Here is a 22781-nt window from a genome sequence, read left to right as displayed (position 1 = left end):
GCAAGTATCAGATCATCCAATTGGGGCCGAGCAAAGATCGGTCAGTGTGTGGTCTGAAAACATCATGTGGGAGAATAGTTTTTTTCTGTGAAGCAGCCGGTCCCGTTAAATTTTACAAATGTTGCCCCAGATCGCTGCTCTCTCAAGCAATGAACATTTTAAACCATTCTCCTAAAATGCAATGTATTAAATGAGATATGGGTTAACAGTTCAGGAGATGCAAAGAGCAAAATAAATGAATGAAGTTTCGACTGTCCCTCAGTAACAATATTATTATGTCTTTCATTCCGCAAAATAAAGTTACCGGTTAATTAATGGTGATTAAAGCAGTTCTTATTTATTCACATTAGATGCATGTAATTAATTTAATAAAATTACATCGCATTCATGAATAACAAACGGTGGTATCAAAATTTCTTCCCTAACCGTGAATCGAACCCAGCCTGCAAAACTGATAGGAATAAATTATTGAATCACTTAATGGTGCCTCGAAAAATATCACACTAGTAAATTAAAATCACTGCTATAATGTGTTTCGGTGTTGAAGGGGATTGAAAAAAGCCCAGACTGCGCCCGCGGTGAGACAGAATTCGAACTTACAAAGAAGTTGGTGCTGCGAAGTAACCGCCAAGCGAAAGCTGACACCGATTAAAGAAGGAGACACCGCTCAATATAAAGGAAGAGCTCACAAACGTTAACTTTCTGTATTCTGTGTAAAAGGACTCTCAAATCCTTGAATATACTCAATGACTGAGCATCCACTGCCCTCTGAGGTTGAGAATTGCAAAGATTCACAAGCCTCTGAGTGAAGAAATGTCTCCTCATCTGACTCTCAAATGGCCGACCCCTTATCCTGAGACTCTGCCCCCTAGTTCTAGACTCTCCAGCCAGGGGGAACAACCTCTCAGCTTCTACCCTTTCAAGCCCTCCATGAAAATTGAACCTTTCAATGAGAACTCCTCTCGTTCTTCTGATCTCCAGAGATTATAGGCCCAATCTACTCAATCTCTCCTCATAGGACAATCCTATCATCATTGAAAACAATCAGGTTTGATTCCCAGTCAGGGATTTCAGTTCTGACAAAAATCATTGAATCTGTGAGAATCTTAATAATTGTATTAAAACCAACAAAATTGTGTGTTGCACACTGAAGGAAATTGTAACATGTTTGCTGGGTGGCAGTCAAACTTTAAAAACTTTCTTCATAGATTCATAGATGTCTAGCAAAAGGCGACTGTTTGATCCAGCGTTTTCGTAGTGTAGTGGTTATCCCGTTCGCCTAACAAGCGAAAAGTCCCCGGTTCGCAACCGGGCGGAAACATTTTGTAAATCATGTTCATTTAAATCGTAGAAAAATGGATCAATTCGCATTTGTTATGCAATGTAACAAAGTCCTGTTACATTTGTGTTATTCTGCACAGTTGTGCACACACACAGAACACTACGGTTTCGCTCGCTCACTTCCGTTTCCAGCCCTGACCGTGCAGACAGCCCCTCTCAAAGTTGCACATTCCGGCTGCTTTCAGTTGAATTGTGAAAGATTATTCAAGGATCCTGCAGCTTGACCTCGGTTCACAACAGCAGATCTAAGCCCCGTTTCTGCAAACTGCAAACCATGTTTTCCAGAATTCCAAGGTGTATACGGAACTCAACCATTAAAATTCCCTTCATTAACCACAGGGGTTCAGGCAATTTCTATGATTCTTTAAAAAGTTATTGACGTTTGACTGTCATCCGGTATACATGTTAGCAATTCCTGCAGTGTGCAACAAAATGTTGTGGGTTGATTAATGATAATAGAAACAATTATGAAGTGTCTCACAGACTTCAATGATCCCTTAATACCGTTGGTTAACTAAAGTCTATCAATTGCAGGTTAAAATGAGGAATTCATATTGCATCTTTGAAAGAGCTATCCAATCAGTCCCACTCCGCTGCTCTTCCCCCATAGCCCTGCTGACACTCCTGCCAGTGGAAACGGTTTCCCCCTTAATTTTGATCACCTCTATTAAATCTCCCCTGACCAGTGATTAATGGAGCTCAACGCGGGCAAGTGTCAGATCATCCACTTGGGGCCTAGCAAAGATCAGTCAGTGTGGGGTCTGAAAACATCATGTGAGAGAATCGTTTTTTTCTGTGAAATAGCCGGTCCCGTTAAATTTTACAAATGTTGCCCCAGATCGCTGCTCTCTCAAGCAATGAACATTTTAAACCATTCTCCTGAAATGCAATGTGTTAAATGACATATGGGTTAACAGTTCAGGAGATGCAAAGAGCAAAATAAATGTATGAAGTTTCGACTGTCCCTCAGTAACCATATTATTATCTCTTTCATTCCGCAAAATAAAGTTACCGGTTAATTAATGGTGATTAAAGCAGTTCTTATTTATTCACATTAGATGCATGTAATTAATTTAATAAAATTACATCGCATTCATGAATAAGAAACGGTGATATCAAAATTTCTTCCCTAACCGTGAATCGAACCCAGCCTGCAACACTGATAGGAATAAATTATTGAATCATTTAATGGTGCCTCGAAAAATATCACACTACTAAATTAAAATCACTGCTATAATGTGTTTCGGTGTTGAAGGGGATTGAAAAAAGCCCAGACTGCGCCCGCGGTGAGACAGAATTCGAACTTACAAAGAACTTGGTGCTGCGAAGTAACCGCCAAGCGAAAGCTGACAACGATTAAAGAAGGAGACACCGCTCAATATAAAGGAAGAGCTCACAAACGTTAACTTTCTGTATTCTGTGTAAAAGGACTCTCAAATCCTTGAATATACTCAATGACTGAACATCCACTGCCCTCTGAGGTTGAGAATTGCAAAGATCACAAGCCTCTGAGTGAAGAAATGTCTCCTCATCTGAGTCTCAAATAGCCGGCCCCTAATCCTCAGACTCTGCCCCCCAGTTCTAGACTCTCCAGCCAGGGGAAACAACCTCTCAGCTTCTACCCTTTCAAGCCCTCCAAGAAAATTGTACCTTTCAATGAGAACACCTCTCGTTCTTCTGAACTCCAGAGATTATAGGCCCAATCTGCTCAATCTCTCCTCATAGGACAATCCTATCAACATTGAAAACAATCAGGTTTGATTCCCAGTCAGGGATTTCAGTTCTGACAAAGACCATTGAAGTCTGTGAGAATCTTAATAATTGTATTAAAACCAACAAAAATGTGTGTTGCACACTGAAGGAAATTGTAACATGTTTGCCGGGTGACAGTCAAACTTTAATAATTTTCGTCAGAGATTCATAGATTTATAACAAAAGGCGATGGTTTTATCCAGCGTTTCCGTAGTGTAGTGGTTATCACGTTCGCCTCACACGCGAAAAGTCACCGGTTCGAAACCGGGCGGAAACATTTTGTAAATCATGTTCATTTAAATCGTAGAAAAATGGATCAATTCCCATTTGTTATGCAAAGTAACAAAGTCCTGTTACATTTGTGTTATTCTGTACAGTTCTGCACACACACAGAACACTACGGTGTCGCTCGCTCACTTCCGTTTCCAGCCCTGACCGTGCAGACAGCCCCTCTCAAAGCTACACAATCCGGCTGCTTTCAGTTGAATTGTGAAAGATTATTCAAGGATCCTGCAGCTTTACTTCGGTTCACAACAGCAGATCGAAGCCGCGTTGCTGCAAACAACAAACCATGTTTTCCAGGATTACAAGGTGTATACGGAACTCAACCATTAAAATTCCCTTCATTAACCTCAGGGGTTCAGGTAATTTTCTATGATTCTATAACAAGTTATTAGAGTTTGACTGTCATCCGGTATATATGTTAGCAATTCCTGCAGTGTGCAACAAAATGTTGTGGGTTGATTAATGATAATAGAAACAATTATGAAGTGTCTCACAGACTTCAATGATTCCTTAATACCGTTGATTGACTAAAAGCTATCAATCGCAGGTTAAAATGAGCAATTCATGATGCATCTTTGAAAGAGCTATCCAATCAGTCCCACTCCGCTGCTCTTCCCCCATAGCCCTGCTGACACTCCTGCCAGTGGAAACTGTTTCCCCCATAATTTTGATCACCTCTATTAAATCTCCCCTGACCAGTGATTAATGGAGTTCAACGCGGGCAAGTATCAGATCATTCACTTGGGGCCGAGCAAAGATCGGTCAGTGTGTGGTCTGAAAACATCATGTGAGAGAATAGTTTTTTTCTGTGAAATAGCCGGTCCCGTTAAATTTTACAAATGTTGCCCCAGATCGCTGCTCTCTCAAGCAATGAACATTTTAAACCACTCTCCTAAAATGCAATGTGTAAAATGAGATATGAGTTATCAGTTCAGGAGATGCAAAGAGCAAAATAAATGAATGAAGCTTCGACTGTCCCTCAGTAGCCATATTATCATGTCCTTCATTCTGCAAAATAAAGTTACCGGTTAATTAATGGTGATTAAAGCAGTTCTTATTTATTCACATTAGATGCATGTAATTAATTAAATAAAATTACATCGCATTCATGAATAAGAAACGGTGATATCAAAATTTCTTCCCTAACTGGGAATCGAACCCAGCTCGCGATACTGATAGGAATACGTTATTGAATCATTTAATGGTGCCTCAAAAAATATCACACTGCTAAATTAAAATCACTGCTTTAATGTGTTTCGGTGTTGAAGGGGATTGAAAAAAGCCCAGACTGCGCCCGCGGTGAGACAGAGTTCGAACTTACAAAGAAGTTGGTGCTGTGAAGTAACAGCTGGGCGAAAGCTGACACCGATTAAAGGACGAGAAACCGCTCAATATAAAGGATGAGCTCACAAACGTTAATTTCTGTATTCTGTGTAAAAGGACACCCAAATTCTTGAATATACTCAATGACTGAGCATCCACTGCCCTCTGAGGTTGAAAATTGCAAAGATTCACAAGCCTCTGAGTGAAGAAATGTCTCCTCATCTGAGTCTCAAATGGCCGGCCCCTTATCCTGAGACTCTGCCTCCTAGTTCGAGACTCTCCAGCCAGGGGAAACAACCTCTCATCTTCTACCGTTTCAAGCCCTCCAAGAAAATTGTACCTTTCAATGACAACACATCTCGTACTTCTGAACTCCAGAGATTATAGGCCCAATCTACTCAATCTCTCCTCATAGGACAATCCAATCATCATTGAAAACAATGAGGTTTGATTCCCAGTCAGGGGTTTCAGTTCTGACAAAGACAATTGAAGTCTGTGAGAATCTTATTAATTGTATTAAAACCAACAAAAATGTGTGTTGCACACTGAAGGAAATTGTAACATGTTTGCTGGGTGACAGTCAAACTTTAATGACTTTCTTCATAGATTCATAGATTTATAGCCAAAGGCGACGGCTTTATACAGCGTTTCCGTCGTGTAGTGGTTATCACATTCGCCAAACACGCGAAAAGTCCCCGGTTCGAAACCGGGCGGCAACATTTTGTAAATCATGTTCATTTATGTCGTAGAAAAATGGATCAATTCGCATTTGTTATGCAATGTAACAAAGTTCTGTTGCATTTGTGTTATTCTGTACAGTTCTGCACACACACAGAACACTACGGTGTCGCTCGCTCACTTCCGTTTCCGGACCTGACCGTGCAGACAACCCCTCTCAAAGCTGCACATTCCGGCTGCTTTCAGTTGAATTGTGAAAGATTATTCAAGGATCCTGCAGCTTTACCTCGGTTCACAACAGCAGATCTAAGCCGCGTTTCTGCAAACTACAAACCATGTTTTCCACAATTCCAAGGTGTACACGGAACTCAAACATTAAACTTCCCTTCATTAACCACAGGGGTTCAGGCAATTTTCTCTGATTCTATAAAACGTTATTAAAGTTTGACTGTCGTCCGTTATACATGTTAACAATTCCTGCAGTGTGCAACAAAATGTTGTGGGTGGATTATTGATAATAGAAACAATTATGAAGTGTCTCACAGACTTCAATGATCCCTTAATAACGTTGTTTAACTAAAATCTATCAATCGCAGGTTAAAATGAGCAATTCATGATGCATCTTTGAACGAGCTATCCAATCAGTCCCACTCCGCAGGTCGTCCCCCATAGCCCTGCTGACACTCCTGCCAGTGGAAACTTTTTCCCCCATAATTTTGATCACCTCTATTAAATCTCCCCTGACCAGTGATTAATGGAGTTCAACGCGGGCAAGTGTCAGATAATCCACTTGGGGCCGAGCAAAGATTGGTCAGTGTGTTGTCTGAAAACATCATGTGAGAGAATAGGTTTTTTCTGTGAAACAGCCGGTCCCGATAAATTTTACAAATCTTGCCCCAGATCGCTGCCTCTCAAGCAATGAAGATTTTAAACTATTCTCCTAAAATGCAATGTGTAAAATGAGATATGGGTTAACAGTTCAGGAGATGCAAAGAGCAAAATAAATGAATGAAGTTTCGACTGTCCCTCAGTAACCATATTATCATGTCTTTCATTCTGCAAAATAAAGTTACCGGTTAATTAATGATGATTATAGCAGTTCTTATTTATTCACATTAGATGCATGTAATTAATTTAATAAAATTACATCGCATTCATGAATAAGAAACGGTGGTATCAAAATTTCTTCTCTAACCGGGAATCGAACCCAGCCTGCAACACTGATAGGAATACGTTATTGAATTATTTAATGGTGCCTCGAAAAATGTCACGCTGCTAAATTAAAATCACTGCTATAATGTGTTTCGGTGTTGAAGGGGATTGAAAAAAGCCCAGACTGCGCCCGCGGTGAGACAGAGTTCGAACTTACAAAGAAGTTGGTGCTGCGAAGTAAACGCTGAGCGAAAGCTGACACCGATTAAAGAAGGAGACACCGCTCAATATAAAGGAAGAGCTCACAAACGTTAACTTTCTGTATTCTGTGTAAAAGGACTCTCAAATCCTTGAATATACTCAATGACTGAGCATCCACTGCCCTCTGAGGTTGAGAATTGCAAAGATTCACAAGCCTCTGAGTGAAGAAATGTCTCCTCATCTTAGTCTCAAATGGCCGGCCCCTTATCCTGAGACTCTGCCTCCTAGTTCGAGACTCTCCAGCCAGGGGAAACAACCTCTCATCTTCTACCGTTTCAAGACCTCCAAGAAAATTGTACCTTTCAATGACAACACATCTCGTACTTCTGAACTCCAGAGATTATAGGCCCAATCTACTCAATCTCTCCTCATAGGACAATCCAATCATCATTGAAAACAATCAGGTTTGATTCCCAGTCAGGGATTTCAGTTCTGACAAAGACAATTGAAGTCTGTGAGAATCTTATTAATTGTATTAAAACGAACAAAAATGTGTGTTGCACACTGAAGGAAATTGCAACATGTTTGCTGGGTGACAGTCAAACTTAAATAACTTTCTTCATAGATTCATAGATTTATAGCCAAAGGCGACTGTTTTATCCAGCGTTTCCGTAGTGTAGTGGTTATCACGTTCGCCTAACACGCGAAAGGTCCCCGGTTCGGAACCGGGCGGAAACATTTTGTAAATCATGTTCATTTAAATCGTAGAAAAATGGATCAATTCGCATTTGTTATGCAATGTAACAAAGTCCTGTTACATTTGTGTTATTCTGTACAGTTGTACACACACACAGAACACTACGGTTTCGCTCGCTCACTTCCGTTTCCAGCCCTGACCGTGCAGACAGCCCCTCTCAAAGTTGCACATTCCGGCTGCTTTCAGTTGAATTGTGAAAGATTATTCAAGGATCCTGCAGCTTTACCTCGGTTCACAACAGCAGATCTAAGCCCCGTTTCTGCAAACTACAAACCATGTTTTCCATAATTCCAAGGTGTATACGGAACTCAACCATTAAAATTCCCTTCATTAACCACAGGGGTTCAGGCAATTTTCTATGATTCTATAAAAAGTTATTGAAGTTTGACTGTCATCCGGTATACATGTTAGCAATTCCTGCAGTGTGCAACAAAATGTTGTGGGTTGATTAATGATAATAGAAACAGTTATGAAGTGTCTCACAGACTTCAATGATCCCTTAATACCGTTGGTTAACTAAAATCTATCAATTGCAGGTTAAAATGAGGAATTCATATTGCATCTTTGAAAGAGCTATCCAATCAGTCCCACTCCGCTGCTCTTCCCCCATAGCCCTGCTGACACTCCTGCCTGTGGAAACGGTTTCCCCCTTAATTTTCATCACCTCTATTAAATCTCCCCTGACCAGTGAATAATGGAGCTCAACGCGGGCAAGTGTCAGATCATCCACTTGGGGCCTAGCAAAGATCAGTCAGTGTGTGGTCTGAAAACATCATGTGAGAGAATCGGTTTTTTCTGTGAAATAGCCGGTCCCGTTAAATTTTACAAATGTTGCCCCAGATCGCTGCTCTCTCAAGCAATGAACATTTTAAACCATTCTCCTGAAATGCAATGTGTAAAATGAGATATGGGTTAACAGTTCAGGAGATGCAAAGAGCAAAATAAATGAATGAAGTTTCGACTGTCCCTCAGTAACCATATTATTATGTCTTTCATTCCGCAAAATAAAGTTACCGGTTAATTAATGGTGATTAAAGCAGTTCTTATTTATTCACATTAGATGCATGTAATTAATTTAATAAAATTACATCGCATTCATGAATAAGAAACGGTGATATCAAAATTTCTTCCCTAACCGTGAATCGAACCCAGCCTGCAACACTGATAGGAATAAATTATTGAATCATTTAATGGTGCCTCGAAAAATATCACACTACTAAATTAAAATCACTGCTTTAATGTGTTTCGGTGTTGAAGGGGATTGAAAAAAGCCCAGACTGCGCCCGCGGTGAGACAGAGTTCGAACTTACAAAGAAGTTGGTGCTGCGAAGTAACCGCCAAGCGAAAGCTGACAACGATTAAAGAAGGAGACAGCGCTCAATATAAAGGAAGAGCTCACAAAAGTTAACTTTCTGTATTCTATGTAAAAGGACTCTCAAATCCTTGAATATACTCAATGACTGAGCATCCACTGCCCTCTGAGGTTGAGAATTGCAAAGATCACAAGCCTCTGAGTGAAGAAATGTCTCCTCATCTGAGTCTCAAATAACCGGCCCCTAATCCTCAGACTCTGCCCCCCAGTTCTAGACTCTCCAGCCAGGGGAAACAACCTCTCAGCTTCTATCCTTTCAAGCCCTCCAAGAAAATTGTACCTTTCAATGACAACACATCTCGTACTTCTGAACTCCAGAGATTATAGGCCCAATCTACTCAATGTCTCCTCATAGGACAATCCAATCATCATTGAAAACAATCAGGTTTGATTCCCAGTCAGGGATTTCAGTTCTGACAAAGACAATTGAAGTCTGTGAGAATCTTATTAATTGTATTAAAACGAACAAAAATGTGTGTTGCACACTGAAGGAAATTGTAACATGTTTGCTGGGTGACAGTCAAACTTAAATAACTTTCTTCATAGATTCATAGATTTATAGCCAAAGGCGACTGTTTTATCCAGCGTTTCCGTAGTGTAGTGGTTATCACGTTCGCCTAACACGCGAAAGGTCCCCGGTTCGAAACCGGGCGGAAACATTTTGTAAATCATGTTCATTTAAATCGTAGAAAAATGGATCAATTCGCATTTGTTATGCAATGTAACAAAGTCCTGTTACATTTGTGTTATTCTGTACAGTTGTACACACACACAGAACACTACGGTTTCGCTCGCTCACTTCCGTTTCCAGCCCTGACCGTGCAGACAGCCCCTCTCAAAGTTGCACATTCCGGCTGCTTTCAGTTGAATTGTGAAAGATTATTCAAGGATCCTGCAGCTTTACCTCGGTTCACAACAGCAGATCTAAGCCCCGTTTCTGCAAACTACAAACCATGTTTTCCAGAATTCCAAGGTGTATACGGAACTCAACCATTAAAATTCCCTTCATTAACCACAGGGGTTCAGGCAATTTTCTATGATTCTATAAAAAGTTATTGAAGTTTGACTGTCATCCGGTATACATGTTAGCAATTCCTGCAGTGTGCAACAAAATGTTGTGGGTTGATTAATGATAATAGAAACAGTTATGAAGTGTCTCACAGACTTCAATGATCCCTTAATACCGTTGGTTAACTAAAATCTATCAATTGCAGGTTAAAATGAGGAATTCATATTGCATCTTTGAAAGAGCTATCCAATCAGTCCCACTCCGCTGCTCTTCCCCCATAGCCCTGCTGACACTCCTGCCAGTGGAAACGGTTTCCCCCTTAATTTTCATCACCTCTATTAAATCTCCCCTGACCAGTGAATAATGGAGCTCAACGCGGGCAAGTGTCAGATCATCCACTTGGGGCCTAGCAAAGATCAGTCAGTGTGTGGTCTGAAAACATCATGTGAGAGAATCGGTTTTTTCTGTGAAATAGCCGGTCCCGTTAAATTTTACAAATGTTGCCCCAGATCGCTGCTCTCTCAAGCAATGAACATTTTAAACCATTCTCCTGAAATGCAATGTGTAAAATGAGATATGGGTTAACAGTTCAGGAGATGCAAAGAGCAAAATAAATGAATGAAGTTTCGACTGTCCCTCAGTAACCATATTATCATGTCTTTCATTCCGCAAAATAAAGTTACCGGTTAATTAACGGTGATTAAAGCAGTTCTTATTTATTCACATTAGATGCATGTAATTAATTTAATAAAATTACATCGCATTCATGAATAAGAAACGGTGATATCAAAATTTCTTCCCTAACCGTGAATCGAACCCAGCCTGCAACACTGATAGGAATAAATTATTGAATCATTTAATGGTGCCTCGAAAAATATCACACTACTAAATTAAAATCACTGCTATAATGTGTTTCGGTGTTGAAGGGGATTGAAAAAAGCCCAGACTGCGCCCGCGGTGAGACAGAGTTCGAACTTACAAAGAAGTTGGTGCTGCGAAGTAACCGCCAAGCGAAAGCTGACAACGATTAAAGAAGGAGACAGCGCTCAATATAAAGGAAGAGCTCACAAAAGTTAACTTTCTGTATTCTATGTAAAAGGACTCTCAAATCCTTGAATATACTCAATGACTGAGCATCCACTGCCCTCTGAGGTTGAGAATTGCAAAGATCACAAGCCTCTGAGTGAAGAAATGTCTCCTCATCTGAGTCTCAAATAGCCGGCCCCTAATCCTCAGACTCTGCCCCCCAGTTCTAGACTCTCCAGCCAGGGGAAACAACCTCTCAGCTTCTATCCTTTCAAGCCCTCCAAGAAAATTGTACCTTTCAATGACAACACATCTCGTACTTCTGAACTCCAGAGATTATAGGCCCAATCTACTCAATCTCTCCTCATAGGACAATCCAATCATCATTGAAAACAATCAGGTTTGATTCCCAGTCAGGGATTTCAGTTCTGACAAAGACAATTGAAGTCTGTGAGAATCTTATTAATTGTATTAAAACGAACAAAAATGTGTGTTGCACACTGAAGGAAATTGTAACATGTTTGCTGGGTGACAGTCAAACTTAAATAACTTTCTTCATAGATTCATAGATTTATAGCCAAAGGCGACTGTTTTATCCAGCGTTTCCGTAGTGTAGTGGTTATCACGTTCGCCTAACACGCGAAAGGTCCCCGGTTCGAAACCGGGCGGAAACATTTTGTAAATCATGTTCATTTAAATCGTAGAAAAATGGATCAATTCGCATTTGTTATGCAATGTAACAAAGTCCTGTTACATTTGTGTTATTCTGTACAGTTGTACACACACACAGAACACTACGGTTTCGCTCGCTCACTTCCGTTTCCAGCCCTGACCGTGCAGACAGCCCCTCTCAAAGTTGCACATTCCGGCTGCTTTCAGTTGAATTGTGAAAGATTATTCAAGGATCCTGCAGCTTTACCTCGGTTCACAACAGCAGATCTAAGCCCCGTTTCTGCAAACTACAAACCATGTTTTCCAGAATTCCAAGGTGTATACGGAACTCAACCATTAAAATTCCCTTCATTAACCACAGGGGTTCAGGCAATTTTCTATGATTCTATAAAAAGTTATTGAAGTTTGACTGTCATCCGGTATACATGTTAGCAATTCCTGCAGTGTGCAACAAAATGTTGTGGGTTGATTAATGATAATAGAAACAGTTATGAAGTGTCTCACAGACTTCAATGATCCCTTAATACCGTTGGTTAACTAAAATCTATCAATTGCAGGTTAAAATGAGGAATTCATATTGCATCTTTGAAAGAGCTATCCACTCAGTCCCACTCCGCTGCTCTTCCCCCATAGCCCTGCTGACACTCCTGCCAGTGGAAACGGTTTCCCCCTTAATTTTGATCACCTCTATTAAATCTCCCCTGACCAGTGAATAATGGAGCTCAACGCGGGCAAGTGTCAGATCATCCACTTGGGGCCTAGCAAAGATCAGTCAGTGTGTGGTCTGAAAACATCATGTGAGAGAATCGGTTTTTTCTGTGAAATAGCCGGTCCCGTTAAATTTTATAAATGTTGCCCCAGATCGCTGCTCTCTCAAGCAATGAACATTTTAAACCATTCTCCTGAAATGCAATGTGTAAAATGAGATATGGGTTAACAGTTCAGGAGATGCAAAGAGCAAAATAAATGAATGAAGTTTCGACTGTCCCTCAGTAACCATATTATTATGTCTTTCATTCCGCAAAATAAAGTTACCGGTTAATTAATGGTGATTAAAGCAGTTCTTATTTATTCACATTAGATGCATGTAATTAATTTAATAAAATTACATCGCATTCATGAATAAGAAACGGTGATATCAAAATTTCTTCCCTAACCGTGAATCGAACCCAGCCTGCAACACTGATAGGAATAAATTATTGAATCATTTAATGGTGCCTCGAAAAATATCACACTACTAAATTAAAATCACTGCTTTAATGTGTTTCGGTGTTGAAGGGGATTGAAAAAAGCCCAGACTGCGCCCGCGGTGAGACAGAGTTCGAACTTACAAAGAAGTTGGTGCTGCGAAGTAACCGCCAAGCGAAAGCTGACAACGATTAAAGAAGGAGACAGCGCTCAATATAAAGGAAGAGCTCACAAAAGTTAACTTTCTGTATTCTATGTAAAAGGACTCTCAAATCCTTGAATATACTCAATGACTGAGCATCCACTGCCCTCTGAGGTTGAGAATTGCAAAGATCACAAGCCTCTGAGTGAAGAAATGTCTCCTCATCTGAGTCTCAAATAGCCGGCCCCTAATCCTCAGACTCTGCCCCCCAGTTCTAGACTCTCCAGCCAGGGGAAACAACCTCTCAGCTTCTATCCTTTCAAGCCCTCCAAGAAAATTGTACCTTTCAATGACAACACATCTCGTACTTCTGAACTCCAGAGATTATAGGCCCAATCTACTCAATCTCTCCTCACAGGACAATCCAATCATCATTGAAAACAATCAGGTTTGATTCCCAGTCAGGGATTTCAGTTCTGACAAAGACAATTGAAGTCTGTGAGAATCTTATTAATTGTATTAAAACGAATAAAAATGTGTGTTGCACACTGAAGGAAATTGTAACATGTTTGTTGGGTGACAGTCAAACTTAAATAACTTTCTTCATAGATTCATAGATTTATAGCCAAAGGCGACTGTTTTATCCAGCGTTTCCGTAGTGTAGTGGTTATCACGTTCGCCTAACACGCGAAAGGTCCCCTGTTCGAAACCGGGCGGAAACATTTTGTAAATCATGTTCATTTAAATCGTAGAAAAATGGATCAATTCGCATTTGTTATGCAATGTAACAAAGTCCTGTTACATTTGTGTTATTCTGTACAGTTGTACACACACACAGAACACTACGGTTTCGCTCGCTCACTTCCGTTTCCAGCCCTGACCGTGCAGACAGCCCCTCTCAAAGTTGCACATTCCGGCTGCTTTCAGTTGAATTGTGAAAGATTATTCAAGGATCCTGCAGCTTTACCTCGGTTCACAACAGCAGATCTAAGCCCCGTTTCTGCAAACTACAAACCATGTTTTCCAGAATTCCAAGGTGTATACGGAACTCAACCATTAAAATTCCCTTCATTAACCACAGGGGTTCAGGCAATTTTCTATGATTCTATAAAAAGTTATTGAAGTTTGACTGTCATCCGGTATACATGTTAGCAATTCCTGCAGTGTGCAACAAAATGTTGTGGGTTGATTAATGATAATAGAAACAGTTATGAAGTGTCTCACAGACTTCAATGATCCCTTAATACCGTTGGTTAACTAAAATCTATCAATTGCAGGTTAAAATGAGGAATTCATATTGCATCTTTGAAAGAGCTATCCAATCAGTCCCACTCCGCTGCTCTTCCCCCATAGCCCTGCTGACACTCCTGCCAGTGGAAACGGTTTCCCCCTTAATTTTGATCACCTCTATTAAATCTCCCCTGACCAGTGAATAATGGAGCTCAACGCGGGCAAGTGTCAGATCATCCACTTGGGGCCTAGCAAAGATCAGTCAGTGTGTGGTCTGAAAACATCATGTGAGAGAATCGTTTTTTTCTGTGAAATAGCCGGTCCCGTTAAATTTTACAAATGTTGCCCCAGATCGCTGCTCTCTCAAGCAATGAACATTTTAAACCATTCTCCTGAAATGCAATGTGTAAAATGAGATATGGGTTAACAGTTCAGGAGATGCAAAGAGCAAAATAAATGAATGAAGTTTCGACTGTCCCTCAGTAACCATATTATTATGTCTTTCATTCCGCAAAATAAAGTTACCGGTTAATTAATGGTGATTAAAGCAGTTCTTATTTATTCACATTAGATGCATGTAATTAATTTAATAAAATTACATCGCATTCATGAATAAGAAACGGTGATATCAAAATTTCTTCCCTAACCGTGAATCGAACCCAGCCTGCAACACTGATAGGAATAAATTATTGAATCATTTAATGGTGCCTCGAAAAATATCACACTACTAAATTAAAATCACTGCTTTAATGTGTTTCGGTGTTGAAGGGGATTGAAAAAAGCCCAGACTGCGCCCGCGGTGAGACAGAGTTCGAACTTACAAAGAAGTTGGTGCTGCGAAGTAACCGCCAAGCGAAAGCTGACAACGATTAAAGAAGGAGACAGCGCTCAATATAAAGGAAGAGCTCACAAAAGTTAACTTTCTGTATTCTATGTAAAAGGACTCTCAAATCCTTGAATATACTCAATGACTGAGCATCCACTGCCCTCTGAGGTTGAGAATTGCAAAGATCAAAAGCCTCTGAGTGAAGAAATGTCTCCTCATCTGAGTCTCAAATAGCCGGCCCCTAATCCTCAGACTCTGCCCCCCAGTTCTAGACTCTCCAGCCAGGGGAAACAACCTCTCAGCTTCTATCCTTTCAAGCCCTCCAAGAAAATTGTACCTTTCAATGACAACACATCTCGTACTTCTGAACTCCAGAGATTATAGGCCCAATCTACTCAATCTCTCCTCACAGGACAATCCAATCATCATTGAAAACAATCAGGTTTGATTCCCAGTCAGGGATTTCAGTTCTGACAAAGACAATTGAAGTCTGTGAAAATCTTATTAATTGTATTAAAACGAACAAAAATGTGTGTTGCACACTGAAGGAAATTGTAACACATTAAATGGCGGAGCAGGCTCGAGGGGCCGAATGGCCTACTCCTGCTCCTATCTTCTATGTTTCTATGTGAATGGAGCAGGTGAACTGCTGAATCCCACTTTTAAGGGATGTCCCAATGTCTTTACAGTGGTGTGAAAATAAATGAGTTCCGCTTGGTAATTAAAAGTAAAGACTGTCAGAAGTGGGATTCGAACCCACGCCTCCAGAGGAGACTGCGACCTGAACGCAGCGCCTTAGACCGCTCGGCCATCCTGACTTGTTCCGTTAACTTCTGCATCTCATCACTTCCGCATGAAGAACGTTTCCGTCCGGGTGCTGATGCAATGCTGATGAAGGCTCAGTGACCGGGATATCATCTCCCCCGGGGTTTTCCTGAGCTTGTGCTCGGTGTTTGGGGAGGTTTGTCCTGGGTCCCTGGTATCTTGCAGCTCCAGGGATGGGCAGTAACAATCTGAGCGCTGGAGCTGGGGAAAAGCGAATAATTAATGGATTTAACCCAGGGGTTTAAATTGTTCTGCAAACCATGAACCAGGTTCATCTGAATTCCAAGGTGTGTAAGGAAATCAAGCATCAAAAGCCCTTTCATTAACCACAGGGATTCAGGCAATTTTTTGATCGCAAAGCGCTTTCTCACCTTGTCAATATCTCTCGTGTATTTGCCGGTGTTTCCCGATTCTGCCTGTTTCTCTGGCTCTGTTTATTCTGTGTGACCACCTGCAGGTTGATTTTGAGCGAATACCTGTGCTTGTGTCTTGTCACATTAAATAAATGAGGAATTGTGACGCTTCTCTCCCTGACACTGGGGAAAGAGTGAGACAGTCTTTGGAGCAAGAGTCTGGTTATTGTGAAACGGCAAAGAAAGCAATAAATCTTAAATTACCCGGAAGAACATTGACCCCGACGTGATTTGAACACGCAGCCTTCTGATCTGGAGTCAGACGCGCTACCGTTGCGCCACGAGGTCCGAAAATATAAACCGCGCTGTTTTCATATACACACGTTCCACAAACACTGTTTCATTCCTCCTGCCTTCTGCTGATTCCTCAGTGTCATTCACAGAAGCGCCTGATGCCCTCATTTGTTTAACGTACCAAGCAGACACAAACACAGGTATTCCTTCAAAATCAACCCGCAGGTGGCCACAGACACAATAAACAGAGCCAGAGAGAAAGACAGAATCGGGAATCTCCGGGAAATAGACAAGAGATATTGACAAGGACTAAAGCGCTTTGCGATCAGAAAATTGCCTGTGGTTAATGAAAGGGATTTTGCTGCTTGAGTTCCTTATACGCCTTGGGCTTCTGGAGAACTTGTTTCGTAGTTTGCAGAAACGCGGCTCAGACATGCTGTTGTGACCGTGCCGGGCCTGACTGCAATCAGCGACAATGAAATATAGTTTCGACTGGCCCGGCTAGCTCAGTCGGTACAGCATGAGACTCTTAATTTCAGAGTCGTGGGTTCGAGTCCCACGTTAGGCGGTATTTATTTGTTAAACTTTTATGTTGCTTTCAAAGCGTCATTAATTGAGCGATAACCTTGTTTTGCACAATGAAAGAAATGCGAACTGAGAAAATACTGCAGATGCTGGAAATCTGAATTGAAACAGAAAATGCTGGAGATACTCAGCAGATCAGGCAGCTTCTGCGAAGACAGAAACAGAGTTAACGTTTCAGGTCGATAACCTTTCGTCAGAGATAATGGAACAGATTTTTAAGCAAATGCAGGGGATTCTATGAGACCATGCCTGATCTCCTGCCTCAAATCCATTCACCGGCCCTATCGCCATATCCCTTGATGCCCTTACCAGACAGAAATCTACCGACTTCTGTTTTGAACATACCCAATGACTGAGCCTCCACAGCCATCTGCGGTAGAAAATTCCAAAGATTCACCACCCTCTGTGTGAAGAAATTTCTTCTCCTCTCAGTCCTGAATGGCCTAACCTTTATCCTGAGGTTGTGGCCCCTGGTTCTAGACTCCCCAGCCAAGGGAAACATTCTCCCAGCATCCAACCGATCAAACCCTGTAATAATTTTGCATGCTTAATGAGATCCCCTCCCATTCTTCCGAATTCAAGAGATTGCAGGCCTAGTTTACTCAATCTCTTCTCATACGAGGTCAGTGACAGTCTTGCAAATGGTGACTTGATATTCGGCAGTGGGGTCATGGTCCAGGCGGAGGTAGGAGGAGGTGTTGGAGAGTTGGCGTACAGCTTCCGCTAGGTAGAGGTCGGTTCGCCAAACAGCAACAGCACCACCCTTGTCAGCAAGTTTTGTGCTTTGCATGTTAACTGTTAACTGTTACCCATATCTCATTTTACACAATATATGGGCTACTCCAGCTCCTAATTCTTTTGTTTTATTTGTTATTTCCACACACAGGAGAGCAATCTCGCCCCTGGACAAGCAGAAGGAGCAAGTTCCAACAAAATGATTCCGCAAACGTGATAACTGCTATACTGTGGAACCGTCTCCACTTTCAGTACCAGGTCAGATGGAAATGTTAGAATTTTTTGAGGATGTAACTGGTAGAATAGATAAGGGAGAACCAGTGGATGTGGTGTATTTGGACTTTCAGAAGGCTTTCGATATTGTCCCACATAAGAGATTGGCGTGCAAAGTTAAAGCACATGGGATTGGGGGTAAGGTACAGACTTAGATAGAGAACTGGTTGGCAGACAGGAAGCAAAGATTATGTCTAAACGGGTCTGTTTCCAAGTGGCAGGCAATTACTAGTGGGGTAGGGCAGGGATAAGTGCTAGGACTCCAGCTACTCACAATATATATTAATGATCTAGAAGGTTGAACTAGATGTAATAACTCCAAGTGTGCAGACGACACAAAGCTGGGTGGGCATGTGTGCTGTGAGGAGGATGCAGAGAAACTCCAGTATGATTTGGACAGGTTAGGTGATTAACAGAAGCATGGCAGATGCAGTATAATGTGGATAAATGTGAGGTTATCAACTTTGGTGGCAAAAACAGGAAGACAGCTTATTATCAGAATGTCAATAGATTGGGAAAAGGGGAACTGCAATGAGACCTGGGTGTCCGTGTGCACCAATCGCTGAAGGTAAGCATGCAGGTGCAGCAGGTGGTTAAGAAGGCAAATGTTGGCCTTTATAGTGAGAGGTTTCGAGTACAGGAGCAAGGATGTCTTGCTGCATTTGTACAAGGCCTTGGTGAGACCATACCTAGAGTATTGTGTGCAGCTTTGGTCACCTTATCTGAGGAAGGATGTTCTTGCCATGGAGGGAGTGCAGCGAAGATTCACCAGACTGATACATGGGATGGCAGGAATGACGTATGAAGACAGATTGAGATGATTAGGCTTATATTCGCTAGAATTAAAAGAACGAGAGGGGATCTCATTGAAACTTACAAAATTCTAACAGGACTAGACACACTAGATGCAGGAAGAATGATCCCGACGGTGCGGGAATCCAGAACCAGCGGTCACAGTCTAAGGATAAGGGGTAAGCCACTAAGGGCTGAGATGAGGAGGAATTTCTTCACCCAGAGAGTGGTGAACCTGCTGAATTCTGTAACACAGAAGGCAGTTGAGGCCAATTCATTAAATATATTCAAGAAGGAGTTAGATATATTTCTTAAGGCTAAAGAGATAAAGGGATATGGGGAGAAAGCAGGGACAGGGTACTGAATGTGGATGATCAGCCATGATCTCATTAAATGGCGGAGCAGGCTCGAGGGGCCGAATGGCCTACTCCTGCTCCTATCTTCTATGTTTCTATGTGAATGGAGCAGGTGAACTGCTGAATCCCACTTTTAAGGGATGTCCCAAAGTGCTTGACAGTGGTGTGAAATTAAATGAGTTCCGCTTGGTAATTAAAAGTAAAGACTTTCAGAAGTGGAATTGGAACCCACGTCGCCAGAGAACACTGCGATCTGAACGCAGCGCCTTAGACCTCTCGGCCATCCTGACTTCTTCCATTAATTTCGGCATCTCATCACTTCCACATGAAGAACGTTTCCGTCCGGGTGCTTGTTCAATGCTGTTGAAGGCTCAGTTACCGGGATACCATCTCCCCCGGGGTTTTCCTGAGCTTGTGCTCGGTGTATGGGGAGGTTTTTTCCATGTCCCTGGAATCTTGCAGCTCCAGGGATGGGTAGTAACAATCTGAGCTCTGGAGCTGGGGAAAAGCGATTAATTAATGGGTTTGTTTTCGGGCCTGAAATGCGGCTTCGATCTGTTGGTATTAACCGAGGCCGGGGCTGCGAGATATTTCAGTTTGTTCACGTTTAATCAGAGGAATATCCGCTGTCAGGAGCTGAAAGGACCAAGAGCTGAAAAAACACCAGAAAAAAGATAAGAAATATCAGCAATTGTGATCAACTCTTTAATGTGTGTTCTGGTAGTTTAGTGGTTTAATTGTTTTAATCAACATTCATTAACCGAAAGCGTTGTTTTGCAGAATGAAAGAAATGCTCACAGTGAGGGACAGTCGAAAGTTGAGTAATTTAACTTTAATAATTTGTGAAAGTTTATTCATTGCCGAAGATTTATACCCTATCAGAATTTACGCACTGTGTATTTTAGGAGTCTGCTTTAAATTGTTCGTTGCTTCTGACACAAGAAACCTGTTAAATTTATTTCACAGAAAAATAATGTTTCCGCCCGAGCACCTTTCGCGAGTGAGGCAAACGTGATAACCGCTACACTACGGAAACCTGTACTTAATTCAGCATCGAGAAAGCACTGTTCAGACAGAAGGGACACTGCAGAATCGTTCTTTCTGCAATGATTTCCTTTCACTGGCATTTCTCTGATCGAACTGCACAAGTCAAAAATGTTCCTTTCACCTCATTAAACTGCCGAATTTTCTTCCCTCTGGTTTAACCCAGGGGTTTAAATTGTTCTGCAAACCATGAACCAGGTTCACCTGAATTCCAAGGTGTGTAAGGAAATCAAGCATCAAAAGCCCTTTCATTAACCACAGGGATTCAGGCAATTTTCTGATCGCAAAGCGCTTTCTCACCTTATCAATATCTCTCGTGTGTTTGCCGGTGTTTCCCGATTCTGCCTGTCTCCCTGGCTGTGTTTATTCTGTGTGACCACCTGCAGGTTGATTTTGAGCGAATACCTGTGCTTGTGTCTTGTCACATTAAATAAATGAGGAATTGTGGCGCTTCACTCCCTGACGCTGGGGAAAGAGTGAGACAGTCTTTGGAGCAAGTGTCTGGTTATTGTGAAACGGCAAAGAAAACAGTTATTCTGGAACTACCCGGAGAAACAGTGACCCCGACGTGATTTGAACACGCAGCTTTCAAGATCTGGTTGATTGAGACGCGCTACCGTTGCGCCAATTCAGTTGAATTGTGAAAGATTATTCAAGGATCCTGCAGCTTTACCTCGGTTCACAACAGCAGATCTAAGCCGCGTTTCTGCAAACTACAAACCATGTTATCCAGAATTCCAAGGTGTCTACGGAACTCAACCATTAAAATTCCCTTCATTAACCACAGGGGTTCAGGCAATATTCTCTGATTCTATAAAACGTTATTAAAGTTTGACTGTCATCCGGTATACATGTTAGCAATTCCTGCAGTGTGCAACAAAATGTTGTGGGTGGATTATTGATAATAGAAACAATTATGAAGTGTCTCACAGACTTCAATGATCCCTTTACAACGTTAGATAACTAAAATCTATCAATCGCAGGTTAAAATGAGCAATTCATGTTGCATCTTTGAACGAGCAATCCAATCAGTCCCACTCCGCTGCTCGTCCCCCATAGCCCTGCTGACACTCCTGCCAGTGGAAACTGTTTCCCACATAATTTTGATCACCTCTATTAAATCTCCCCTGACCAGTGGTTAATGGAGTTCAACGCGGGCAAGTGTCAGATCATCCACTTGGGGCCTAGCAAAGATTGGTCAGTGTGTGGTCTGAAAACATCATGTGAGAGAATAGGTTTTTTCTGTGAAATAGCCGGTCCCGATAAATTTTACAAATCTTGCCCCAGATCGCTGCTCTCTCAAGCAATGAACATTGTAAACCATTCTCCTAAAATGCAATGTGTAAAATGAGATATGGGTTAACAGTTCAGGAGATGCAAAGAGCAAAATAAATGAATGAAGTTTCGACTGCCCCTCAGTAACCATATTATCATGTCTTTCATTCTGCAAAATAAAGTTACCGGTTAATTAATGGTGATTATAGCAGTTTGTGGTGGTTCGTGTAAATCGCCACCAAATAAAAGAGTTTTAACTTCGACGAACGATAAAAAAAAGGTTTAATTACCAGAGCAGAATAATTACAGCAGGTAAGGTAGCAGGTAATATGGCTGACTGCAGGAACACCATGTTGTAGGTCTTACCAGACAAGATTGTTACAGCAGGTAAGATGGCTACCTGCAGGAGCACCATATTGTAGGTGTTGTCCCAGCGGGGACTCCGCAGGGACTGCGTCCCAGTCCCGTGGGGAGCGAGTCCTAAGCCTCTTCCCGCTCCACTCTTTATTCCCGGGCTTATTGTGTCACGTGACCGCGTCGTGACGTCAACACGTTCACGTACGCCCAAGCGGTCACGTGACCTGCGCCGTTATGGGTGCATCTCCCCAATACGGAAGCAGGCCTTTAAGGCCGAAGTCATTAGGCCGGCTATGCCAGTACTTACTGCGGGAGCAGAGAATCTCTTCGCTCCCGCCTGCTGGCCAATGCAGCCGAAGTCGCGGTCGGCCGGACTATGCCGGCGGCCGCCTTGAAAGCCCGAAACGGGCCGGCAGCCAATGCGCATGCGTGGTGACGCGTGACGTCAACGCGTCAGGGCGACAACTAACGCGCATGCGTCACGTGATACGTGACGTCAGCGCGTTAAGTCGGCTCTTAAAGGGGCAACGGCCTAACAGATGAATTAAAGCGGTAACAACCCTAACTGGTAAGTAATACAATTAAGTAAATTAAGTACATACAGTTAGGTAAGTTATACATGCATAACTAAGTTAGTTAAACTAAAGGAAAGTAAGTTATACATGCATAAGTTAAGTTAAAGAGAATTATGTATCTCTATGTATAGAACAATCCGTGGGACCGCTATAAGTTCTTATTTATTCACATTAGATGCATGTGATTAATTTAATAAAATTACATCGCATTCATGAACAAGAAACGGTGATAGCAAAATTTCTTCCCCAACCGGGAATCGAACCCTGCTCGCAACACTGATAGGAATAAGTTATTGAATCATTTACTGGTGCCTCGAAAAATGTCACACTGCTAAATTAAAATCACTGCTATAATGTGTTTCG

The 22781-nt window shown here is 41.8% G+C and overlaps 8 non-coding genes across 8 annotated transcripts; 6 read left to right on the top strand and 2 right to left on the bottom strand.

The window, feature by feature from the left end:
• The first annotated feature begins 3297 nt into the window (after positions 1–3297).
• trnav-cac (transfer RNA valine (anticodon CAC)) lies at positions 3298–3370 on the top strand. Its single transcript has one exon. It is a non-coding gene; the product is annotated as a tRNA-Val (tRNA).
• A 4027-nt stretch (positions 3371–7397) lies between these two features.
• trnav-aac (transfer RNA valine (anticodon AAC)) lies at positions 7398–7470 on the top strand. The gene has a single exon. It is a non-coding gene; the product is annotated as a tRNA-Val (tRNA).
• A 1977-nt stretch (positions 7471–9447) lies between these two features.
• On the top strand, positions 9448–9520 carry trnav-aac (transfer RNA valine (anticodon AAC)). Its single transcript has one exon. It is a non-coding gene; the product is annotated as a tRNA-Val (tRNA).
• Positions 9521–11497: 1977 nt separating this feature from the next.
• On the top strand, positions 11498–11570 carry trnav-aac (transfer RNA valine (anticodon AAC)). The gene has a single exon. It is a non-coding gene; the product is annotated as a tRNA-Val (tRNA).
• Positions 11571–13547: 1977 nt separating this feature from the next.
• On the top strand, positions 13548–13620 carry trnav-aac (transfer RNA valine (anticodon AAC)). Its single transcript has one exon. It is a non-coding gene; the product is annotated as a tRNA-Val (tRNA).
• A 2069-nt stretch (positions 13621–15689) lies between these two features.
• trnal-cag (transfer RNA leucine (anticodon CAG)) lies at positions 15690–15772 on the bottom strand. The gene has a single exon. It is a non-coding gene; the product is annotated as a tRNA-Leu (tRNA).
• A 636-nt stretch (positions 15773–16408) lies between these two features.
• Positions 16409–16480, bottom strand: trnaw-cca (transfer RNA tryptophan (anticodon CCA)). The gene has a single exon. It is a non-coding gene; the product is annotated as a tRNA-Trp (tRNA).
• A 441-nt stretch (positions 16481–16921) lies between these two features.
• trnak-cuu (transfer RNA lysine (anticodon CUU)) lies at positions 16922–16994 on the top strand. The gene has a single exon. It is a non-coding gene; the product is annotated as a tRNA-Lys (tRNA).
• Positions 16995–22781: the final 5787 nt, after the last annotated feature.

This window comes from Somniosus microcephalus, unplaced genomic scaffold, assembly GCF_052327205.1.
Source record: "Somniosus microcephalus isolate GS21.2 unplaced genomic scaffold, FLI_Smic_1.0 unresolved_chr4, whole genome shotgun sequence".
NCBI lineage: Eukaryota > Metazoa > Chordata > Chondrichthyes > Squaliformes > Somniosidae > Somniosus > Somniosus microcephalus.
This window is presented reverse-complemented; position numbering and strand designations above follow the sequence as displayed.